Source organism: Podarcis tiliguerta (assembly GCF_965153285.1).
Source record: "Podarcis tiliguerta genome assembly, chromosome: 7".
NCBI classification, from domain to species: Eukaryota; Metazoa; Chordata; class Lepidosauria; order Squamata; family Lacertidae; genus Podarcis; species Podarcis tiliguerta.
In genome coordinates, this window is record NC_139540.1 from 62,234,571 (window position 1) to 62,244,029 (window position 9,459).

Here is a 9,459-nt window from a genome sequence, read left to right on the forward strand (position 1 = left end):
CCTTTGTATTAGCCACACACAAAGATACCGCACCAATTTAATAAAATGAGCACCTTATAGCATCCTTTGGAGCTGATTGGTTTTGTTTTGCTTAGGAGAGAAGTGGCACGAGCAACGCTAGAACTGTCATTTTCTCGTTTCCTGGTGCTTGTCGTTGCTGGTGCCACTTCAGCCTGTGTTATGTTTTGATTCTTCCTGCTTGTAGATCATCATACAGACAAGCAAGTGAAGGAATTTGAATCGTGGAAGCACGGTGCCATCGTGCCACAATGTCACATGCTATAAACAAGAGGCATAAGAGTTCTCTTGGCATTCACAGGCGTTGAGTCATATGACCCAGCACTATCGAGGGGAAGTAGACCTCTGGACAAGTAAACCCTATTAAAAAATGTGTGAATAAGTCTGGCTTAGTATTATTGGCAGAGGATTTGTATTGAGCCCCTTTGAGGTGGAAACTTATGGGGCGACGATCCTTGTTCTGTTCTGAAGCCGAGTTCAAAAGTCAGTTTGAAAATGAGCGCAGAGGGATGCACGCCCTTTCTGTATTTCACTTCGTGCTCATTGGCAACAGGATGTAAATTGATCTTACGTTTGATGAGACTTGGTCAACCTACTTCTGTTGTATGGTTCCTGTTACTGAGATAGCCTTCCTCCTTTGCCAGTCAAGTTCATAGATCTTCAGTGTTCTCTTAACTGGAGATGGAGTTTGTTGGCAGAGGTCAGAATGTCCCTGAGCTCCTCACATCCTGGTACCAGGATCTGCCCCTGAATATTGCAAAGGAGATGGGAGGCATCATCTCACTGCTATGTTGTTCCCAGTTGCCTCCAGGTAGTAATCCTCTGAGTATCTGTCTTCAACGAACAGATGTTGGATGAGTCATGTCAAAGTAAGCTCTTATGAATCATTCTTCTCCCTGTCCATCACGGCTTTTCTGTAGACATTTTATGGGAGCTGAGTGGGTAGTGATCCTTGCATCTAACCAGGCCTATGTGCGGGTACCAGTATAAGGAGAGTCATTCTGAGAGCCTGAGGGCCCTGCTTCTGCCTCTCTCCACCTGGCCCAGGGCGGGGCCTGACAGGCTTCAAAAGGACTGCTGCCGCCCAGGAAGAGAGTACTGCTTCTTCTTTTAAATTGCCTTTAAATTGTTCTTTAACTGGGTTGATTGTCATCCTATGCCCTTTTGTTGGGGTGTTTGTCGGGTTGTTTTTGTTTCGATTATGTATTTTGTGGTTTTGTGTTCTGATTTTGTGCTGTGAGACCTGCAGGCATACAGGCGGTACAGTGGTACCTTGGTTTATGAACTTAATCCGTTCCAGAAGTCTGTTCTTAAACCAAAGCTGTTCTTAAACCGAGGCAGCTTTCCCTAATGAGGCCTCCCGCTGCCGGTGCCCTTCCACTGTTCAGATTCAGTTCTTAGACCGAGGTAAAGTTCTCAAACTGGGACATTATTTCTGGTTTTGCAGAGTTCGTAAACCCAGTCGTTCTTAAACAGGGCTTTTATTAAACTGAGGTACCACTGTATATAAATTCAATAAATAATAATAATTAATAACTTAAGTAGCAGGATCACTTTCCATATAATGTGAAAATGGAATTATTATTATTTAATTCTAGCATGGAGATGAACCTTAGCTTGGAAAAAAAAACTTTTAAGATCACTAGGAATCTGATACGTATTGCAGCTTATTGTTGTGAGATGCGGGGCCTCAAGTCTAGGTGGAAATGCTTGCATTGGCTTGCTGTGGAAGCCACCTTCTTCCCTGGTCCACAGTATCAGTTGCCTGTGTGCTTTAGTGCTTAGCGAAAGTCCTGATGCCCTTGCATAGGAAATGATTGGTCTTTATTGCTGCTTCATATGTTTCAGGGTTGACTCCATGCATTGGAAAGAGGTCATGGAGCTGAGCACTGGAACATAACTCTTAACATGAGAGTCAGAATGGACTTCCCATATCTGCTCATATGGCTGCCATGTGAATAGCGCTGTGACCTTGGTGTCGGGAAGGAGAGTTGTTTTTGTGTCTCTGTTATGGGAAATGGTTATCACTTGTTTGGTGTCATGTATTGAAATCATAGTATTGTAGAGTTGGAAGGGACAACGAGGGTCACCTAGTCTTAACCCACTGCAATGCAGGAATCTTTTGCCCAACGTGGGGCCTTGAACCCACAAACCTGAGATTAGAGTCTCACGCTCTACTACCGTTGGAGCTATATGTGGAGATGCAGCATTGTACAACAGACAGGGAATTGGAGTTATGAGTTCAAATTCCTTGTTATCCATATGGATGATTTGGGGAAGTTTGGCATTTCAGCATCATGTTCCATGTCTGTAGAATGGAGGTAATAGCTGTAAGATCATTAGCAGGAGCTATAAAGCACTGTGGGTTGTTGTTTTCTTAAAGTTGTATATGAATTGCCAATAATTCATAATAAAAGTTTAAACATTAATCTATTAGATGAATTTCTAGTGTTTACAACTGCATTGGACAAAACCGGAAAATAAAATGGGGAAATAATTTTTTGTTAGTAGCAGCAAAACATTACTTGTTAAAATACCCTGTAAGCCAGCTCTGACTTGCAACTTTGACTTGTGGGGGTACAACAAACTTAATGAATCTTGTTTATATGATTGTTGTGATTAATACAGCTGTAATTAGACACTGGGGGCCAAGTTTGGGTTTTCCAGCAGTCATTTATATTTAATTATTGGAGTCAATCCATTTTGTTTAATGGGTTCTGATTAATATATTTCTGTGAGTAAGTGGTAAGATTGTTTTGGTGATTGCCGTTGCATGGATTTTATAATAATTCGATCTACTGAGAGATACAATTTTTTAAACCAATGAATCTTTATAATAGCTCATTGATGGGTATAACAAGTGTTCCTAGTCCTAATGAATTTGTGAGAATTCACCACAAATCAATTGCATTGCATCTAGGTAATCCATGCTGGCTTCAGGTGTGTGTGTGTGTGTGTTTAGCAGCCCTGTTAAACAGGCTATTGTAGGTTTTCTATAGAGTGGAGAAGGTTCGGAGCTTTTTAAAATTAGGTGTGCAATACTCTGGCTCACGCTAGATAACTGAACGTTCTTTTATTGCTCACTTAATTTAAAATGAGTTGGTTGTTAAAAAACAACAACCCAACAAAAGCTGTTTTATAGATGGTATTAGGAGCGCTAGCTCAGTTGGCAGAGCGTGAGACTTTTAATCTCTAGGTTGTGGTTTCGAGTCCCGCATTGGGTGAAAGATTCCTGCAATTACAAGGGGTTGGACTAGATGACCCCCGTGGTCCCTTCAAATTTGTGAATCTGTATATGGATACATAAGATAGAGCCAAATTTGTGAACTGGAGTAGCTTGAGCTTGGTGACAAAGAAAGCCCCCCAATTTAAACGTCTCATCATAGATGACTTTGAGCAGTACTTTCTTTCATCCTTGATCGTCTATCAGCTATCCGGGCCTGTTACTGGCCTACTTTGCAGAGTTGTTGTGTTGGTTACCAAGAGTCCTGTGGAGCTGTGCTGTATAAAAAAGTGACAGCCTTAAAAATAAATAAATTCTGGAGCAGTTTCCATGTCAGTAAGTGCTTTCCACTTGTATCATGTGCTCTAACAATGTCATACTCTGGTCAGCTGCTTATGTTGGAAGAAGATTGAGCATTGGATCAAAGTGAACTTTGTAAAAATCAGTGGCATATGTTATAGTAGTGGCTTTTAATAGTGATGCATTTGCTACCTATTTATTAGATTTACATCCCTCCCCCCATTCATCATAAGATCCCAGGGCAGTTCACAGAATAAAATACAGGAATAAAAACAAGTAAATAAGTAAAACAAAACAGCAAAACAATAACCCCCCGTTTCTCACAGACATATTTAAAAGGCTGTAGGGTTTTAATCAGCCAAAGGCCTGGTTGAAGAGGAACATTTTCTCCTGGTGCCTAAAACACAGTTGTACCTCCGCTTACGTACGTGCTCATGTTGTAAACGAGATCTGTGTAGGATGCACATTCGCAATCCGGACACGCGGGTTGCAATTCAGTGCTTCTGTGCATGCGCAAAGTGCGATTTAGCGCTTCTGCGCATGCGCAACCGCCAAAACCCGGAAGTAACCCGTTCCGGTACTTCCGGGTTTCAGTGGTCCGTAACCCGAAAAAACGCAACCTGAAGCATCTGTAACCTGAGGCATGACTGTATCTATAATGAAGGCGCCAGGCAAACCTCTCTGAGCAGAGCATTCCGCAAACAGGGAGCCACTACAGAGAAGGACTATTCTTGTGTTGCCACCCTCTGGACCTCACATGGAGGAGGCACCCAGCGAATCACCTCAGATGATGAACACAGTGTCTGGGGCAGTTTATATGGGGAGAGGCAGTCCTTCAGGTTTGCATATTTGTCACGGGGAACGGTGGTCAGCCACATCTCATTTTAGCCTTGCCAACTGTCCTGCTGGAGAGCGCCCGGCCTGCTCGTGTCTTTTTTCCACTGCAGCAATCTGTTCAAAAATTGGTACCCAAATGGAGAGGGATGTGGTCATCTGCTCTGTGACACGCACAGCTGCAGGAGCTGGTTGAAAAGTTTGATAACTCTACTTACACCGGCTGGAATGAGTTTGCAGCAATTTACATAAAATAAATGAGGTGCACTATACTGATAGACCTTTGCTTTCAGTCAACAGTGTGCCACCCCACTTTAAAAATAAATGGTTTGCTGGCAAACGCAGCTACTGCAAGTTCTGCTTCACTTTGTGGAACATCAAATGACTGTGGAAGGGGGAAGAGGAACTGGAGCATGACTGTGTGACAGGAGTATAGTGTACTTCAGTTTGTTTTCCAGCCTCAGGATGCTAAGTTTGCCTACTTTCCCCCCTTGTAAGGCTCCTGTGTCTTTAACCACACAATCAAAATTGGAAATCATCTTGGCATTGATCTGCAACAAGGATGGAAGAAGTGTTGGTTACCTTCTGGGTTTCTGCACGTTTAAATAATACAAGCTGGGCTTCAGTTCCAAGCACGCTTCCATCCTGATATTGTGGATCTTGACCCTTGTGTCCTCTTACAGAATTGCAGTCTGATTTGTAAGCTCAGTAAATTGGAATTGGTGTGTTCGGAACTGGTGCTTTGGGGTTTTTTTGGAGTGAGTGTTTCACTTTTGCCTCCAACGTGTAATTTCAAAACTGATCTAGAGAGGTAAGATATGTTGCAGGTGTGAAGAACACCATCCATGGAATTATATGCTACCTTGTGGGCTCTTTTGCATGGTAAGAGTTGGACAAGGCTGGTTTGCCAAAGATGTCTTTACATTTTATTTTTTATTTTTGTGGAAAGCCATTGAAGAGAAAAGGTGTAACACCAACGGTTGCCAGCTGACCAGAAAACAATAGCCTGGCCTCTTTCTATGCTTGACAGCAACCTGACCTTAAAACAAAAAATCACTTGGTTTCCCAGAACAGAGAGGAACGGTGGCAGATCAAGACATTTAACCAAGGTCAGGTTAAAAGGAGAAAAATAATAAAGTTGGCAACCGTAACATCACTTCTGCAGTCTTTTTAAAGCATGGCTTCACACTATATATTTTTGTGAGGTAAATATTAAAAATGACAAGAGAACCACTTTGTGAAGGAAGACAAGCTAGGTGACTCTGATAATTCAGATTTGAGGAAGACTATGCCACATTGCTTGCCAATTCCCTGCCAAAATCGTGCAGCGGGTAGACGCAAGCCTTTGCACCAGAAGCTTGTACAGTAGTTTTTGGGTTGCTTAAGAGAGGAGTGGAGGTGGCTGGGATGTGTTGGGGAGGCAAAGGGTTTTATAACACACACACACACACACACAACCACACACACACAAAAGCTGCAGATGTTTATTGTTTTGTGTGCAGCAGTATCTTAACTGTGGCTGGACAGAAGCTGGGAAGGGTCATCAAGGCTTTATTTAAAATGTTATTTATTAGCAAAGGAGGGGTTGGGTGGGCGAGGCTGCTCATCTCTCTCTCTGCCCCCAGCCCCCTGCAACTGAAAGAGTTTTGTCCTGAAAACTTGTGATGGGGAGGGAGAGAGATAGAGATAAGAGACGAATTTGTTCTGCCGCAACTGTTCTGCTCGCCTGTGTTTGTAGTGGAGGAGAGGCGTTTTTTCTGTGGGTGCGGTTTTTGAAAGCTACCGATAACTTTCACTCTTCGTTTTGTTTGTGCCTGCACCTCTGCCTGCTGCTCCTTTCTGTTTCCCTCAGCAAGATGGTCACGCTTAACCCCTTTCTTCCTTGGCAGTTGCTGAATAAGCTCACAATCGCCTCTTCCTTCATCTTTGTGGGGGAGCTTGCTTACTCTCTGAGTTTCCATAGGGAGAAATAGTGCTGGGAGTGGAGAGTGGAAAAGGGATGAGGCCCGAAGTTGCTCCCTTTTCTTTCTAAGTTCCTTAGAAGGTGCAGCATATTAACATAGGAACAGCATCCTCGAGACATTTCTGCTTCCAGTCATGCGCTCTCTTTGTGCGCCGCTGTTATTAAGTGAGCGACGGGTCATTGGGAACCATGTTTTATACATTTTTAACTCCTTCTTTGCCTCTCGGGCTCTGCTAAGAGGGGGAGAGGAAGAACGGGATTTAGCTTTCTAGGGTTGCAATAATAAAGGCAGCTAAGCAGTAGTATCTTCTGCTTTAATGCAATTAATATAAACAGGCGTTTCCTATATGTAATTGTTCTCAGGAATGTAGCCAGGATTTCAGGGCAGAGCTGTAGCTGTAGCTGGCGATGAAGCACAGCGATGGTCCACTCGGAATGCTGTTTTTTCCTTAATCATCTTAGGGTTTTGTTTCCTTCTTTTTGATCAGCTGCTGGGGTTGCCAAAGGGGAAACCAAGCAAGCATCACACAGCTTAACATCGTTTTCCAGGGCTCCTGTGTTTATGTGTCAGATATTTTTGCATACTGGATTGCGGGTTAAATTGGTTGCTTGAACAGAATTCTGGGTGTGGAGTTCACTGCTTGCACCACAGCTTAAAACATTGATTGATCCGCACATCTTGAGCTTTGACAAGTTCGGTTGACTGTGTACAAAGAGGCACCCAGCCTTTTTTTGACATTTTTATATTCCTGCTGGTATGAGAAGGGACTGCTAGATACTAACTGCTGGGTGCAGAGGTGCCATTGATACTTAAGAAGCCATGTTCAACCTCCACTCTTTGAGGCAGTGACCTTTGAGTACCGCTGCACTGTTGGAAACTGAGATTTAAAATCTAGGAGCCAGAAGGCACCTTAAAACTAGGTTATGGTCACCACAACACTGTGCTTGGCCCCTCCCCCTTTTAAATAAAAAAAACCAAGATTATAAGGCAAGAAGAAGAGTTTGGATTTCATATACCGCTTTATCACTACCCGTAGGAGTCTCAAAGCGGCTAACAATCTCCTTTCCCTTCCTCCCCCACAACAGACACTCTGTGAGGTGAGTGGGGCCGAAAGACTTCAGAGAAGTATGACTGGCCCAAGGTCACCCAGCAGCTGCATGTGGAGGAGTGGAGATGCGAACCCGGTTCCCCAGATTACGAATCTACCACTCCTAACCACTACACCACACTGGCTCTCGGTCAATGGGGCACCGCAACACCAAAAGACCCATGCCAGCCAGCCAGATGGAGATGTTAGGCACCAAACTTGGCGACCAAACATCTCAACTTCCTCGCAAAAGGCTGTTTTTTGCCTGTTGCAAAATGCGCCAGGCGCTTGGCTGATTTTGAACGCTGAGTTGTTGTTGGGAATCCCATTTGGGGAAAATGTTCTTGCGCTAGGGTTTTGCTTGAGATCTTCCCATGAGCATCTTCTTGGCCATGGTGAGAACAGAATGCTTGTACTAGAAGGGCGTTTGGCCTGATCCAGCCAGACTCTGCTACTTCTCATTCCTTCTATGCAAAGTGGTGCCGTTGGGTGTCAAGCTGATAGTTCTCTCCCCGTCCCCCATAGGATATCTTTACATTTGCATCCTTATAAGCATAACAGCTTTACTTTTTATGATAGGCTAAAGCGCTACAGTTTTTAACAGCTTGCTAGTTGTTTACTGTGCAGAATCATACGGCCAGTCTCTCTTAAAAAACCCAACAGCTTTTTGAAATTAGCATTGTGACCTGAGTGCCCTGCTTATGCTTGTGTATTCAGGTTGAGGTGGTGACTTTTTATAAATCACCATTTTTGTCTGCTGAATGCAGCCTTCTTTTGAGGCTGAGACCTGGGTCCGTGATGAGATGCCTGCATGTGCTTGCATAATTCTGCATCCAGTTTTCAGGGGGAAATAATAAACACCTTTCAGTCACAGAGATGGCAACCCTAAACATTGTCATCTGATGGGAAGCATTTGTAAACTTGGTGGAATAAAACATATGTAGCGTATGGATGCAAACGTTCGCTCCTTTTTCAAAGTTTGCTTTGGAGGGATGAGCTAACTGATTTGCTTTCTCCATGAGGCAATTAAAATAATTGTCAGGCTTAACTGCTCAGCAAAGTTTGCCACCTAGTTGGGAGACTGGGCTGACCTCACAGGATTGTCTGGCTGTGGTTTCCAGCCAAAGATTCACTCTTTGAGAGAGTCTCACTTCTAGTGCTGAACTATTTTTTGACTCTCTGAATGAATGTAATATGTTAACACTCCCGTAAGCCCCAGGATTGCTTGGCTGCCCCATGCCTTGCCTGCTTCATACTGGCTGAAAAGGTACCATTGTTTGTTCTGCAAACACTGGGCAATGTTTGTTTCCAAGGTGACTGCCTTTCTGTTGCTGCTGTGTAGGGAAGAGCGGGGGAAAGTTGGTTTAAACACCTGGGAGAGCATCTTGCTTTACAAAAAAATAAAAGTGGGGGGGGGGGGAGAGAAAAGTGCTGCTCTTTGCAGAGTTCAGATTGAGTTTTAATCCTTATGCACGAATATGTTAACATAATTAAAAGCCTTCTTTCCATTGCCCTTCTTGATGTGTAAAGAAGAAGAAGAATGGAAAATTTATCAGATCAAATCATGGTGATGGCTTACAATGCACTCCCCCCCAAATCTGGGTCAGAACAATGACTGTGTGGAAGAAACCATTGACTCCAGCAGCACAAAGCGATAGCTAATCTGTACAAAATGATAGCAAGCACAGCGATAGCCTGGAAAATTTGGGAGAGCTCTGTTGATGTCCTGAGGAAGGTTGGCTGCTGAAGGCTGGCAGGACCAAAGTAATAGATTTATTCTGGCACCCCCAAACCTTGGCTTTTGGCTTCTCGCTTTGCGAAACCGCATCATGCCGCCTCCGTCACAGAAACCTTGTGTTGTAATGTGCAGCGGCATAACTGCAGGCACTGAGTTTAATGGGATATTAGGTCATGCCTGTGTACCTGAGTAGGAGTCCGAGGACAGGGATGGGTAACCTGTAGCTGTCCCAGATGTTGCTGGGCTTCAGCTCTGGTCGCTGGCCATGCTTTTGAGGCTTATGGGAGTTGCAGTC

General features: G+C 43.9%; 1 protein-coding gene across 20 annotated transcripts in view; it reads left to right on the plus strand.

Moving 5' to 3' along the window:
- Positions 1–9,459, plus strand: part of RREB1 (ras responsive element binding protein 1) — a 125,250-nt gene that overhangs the window by 21,151 nt on the left and 94,640 nt on the right. The window lies entirely within an intron of this gene.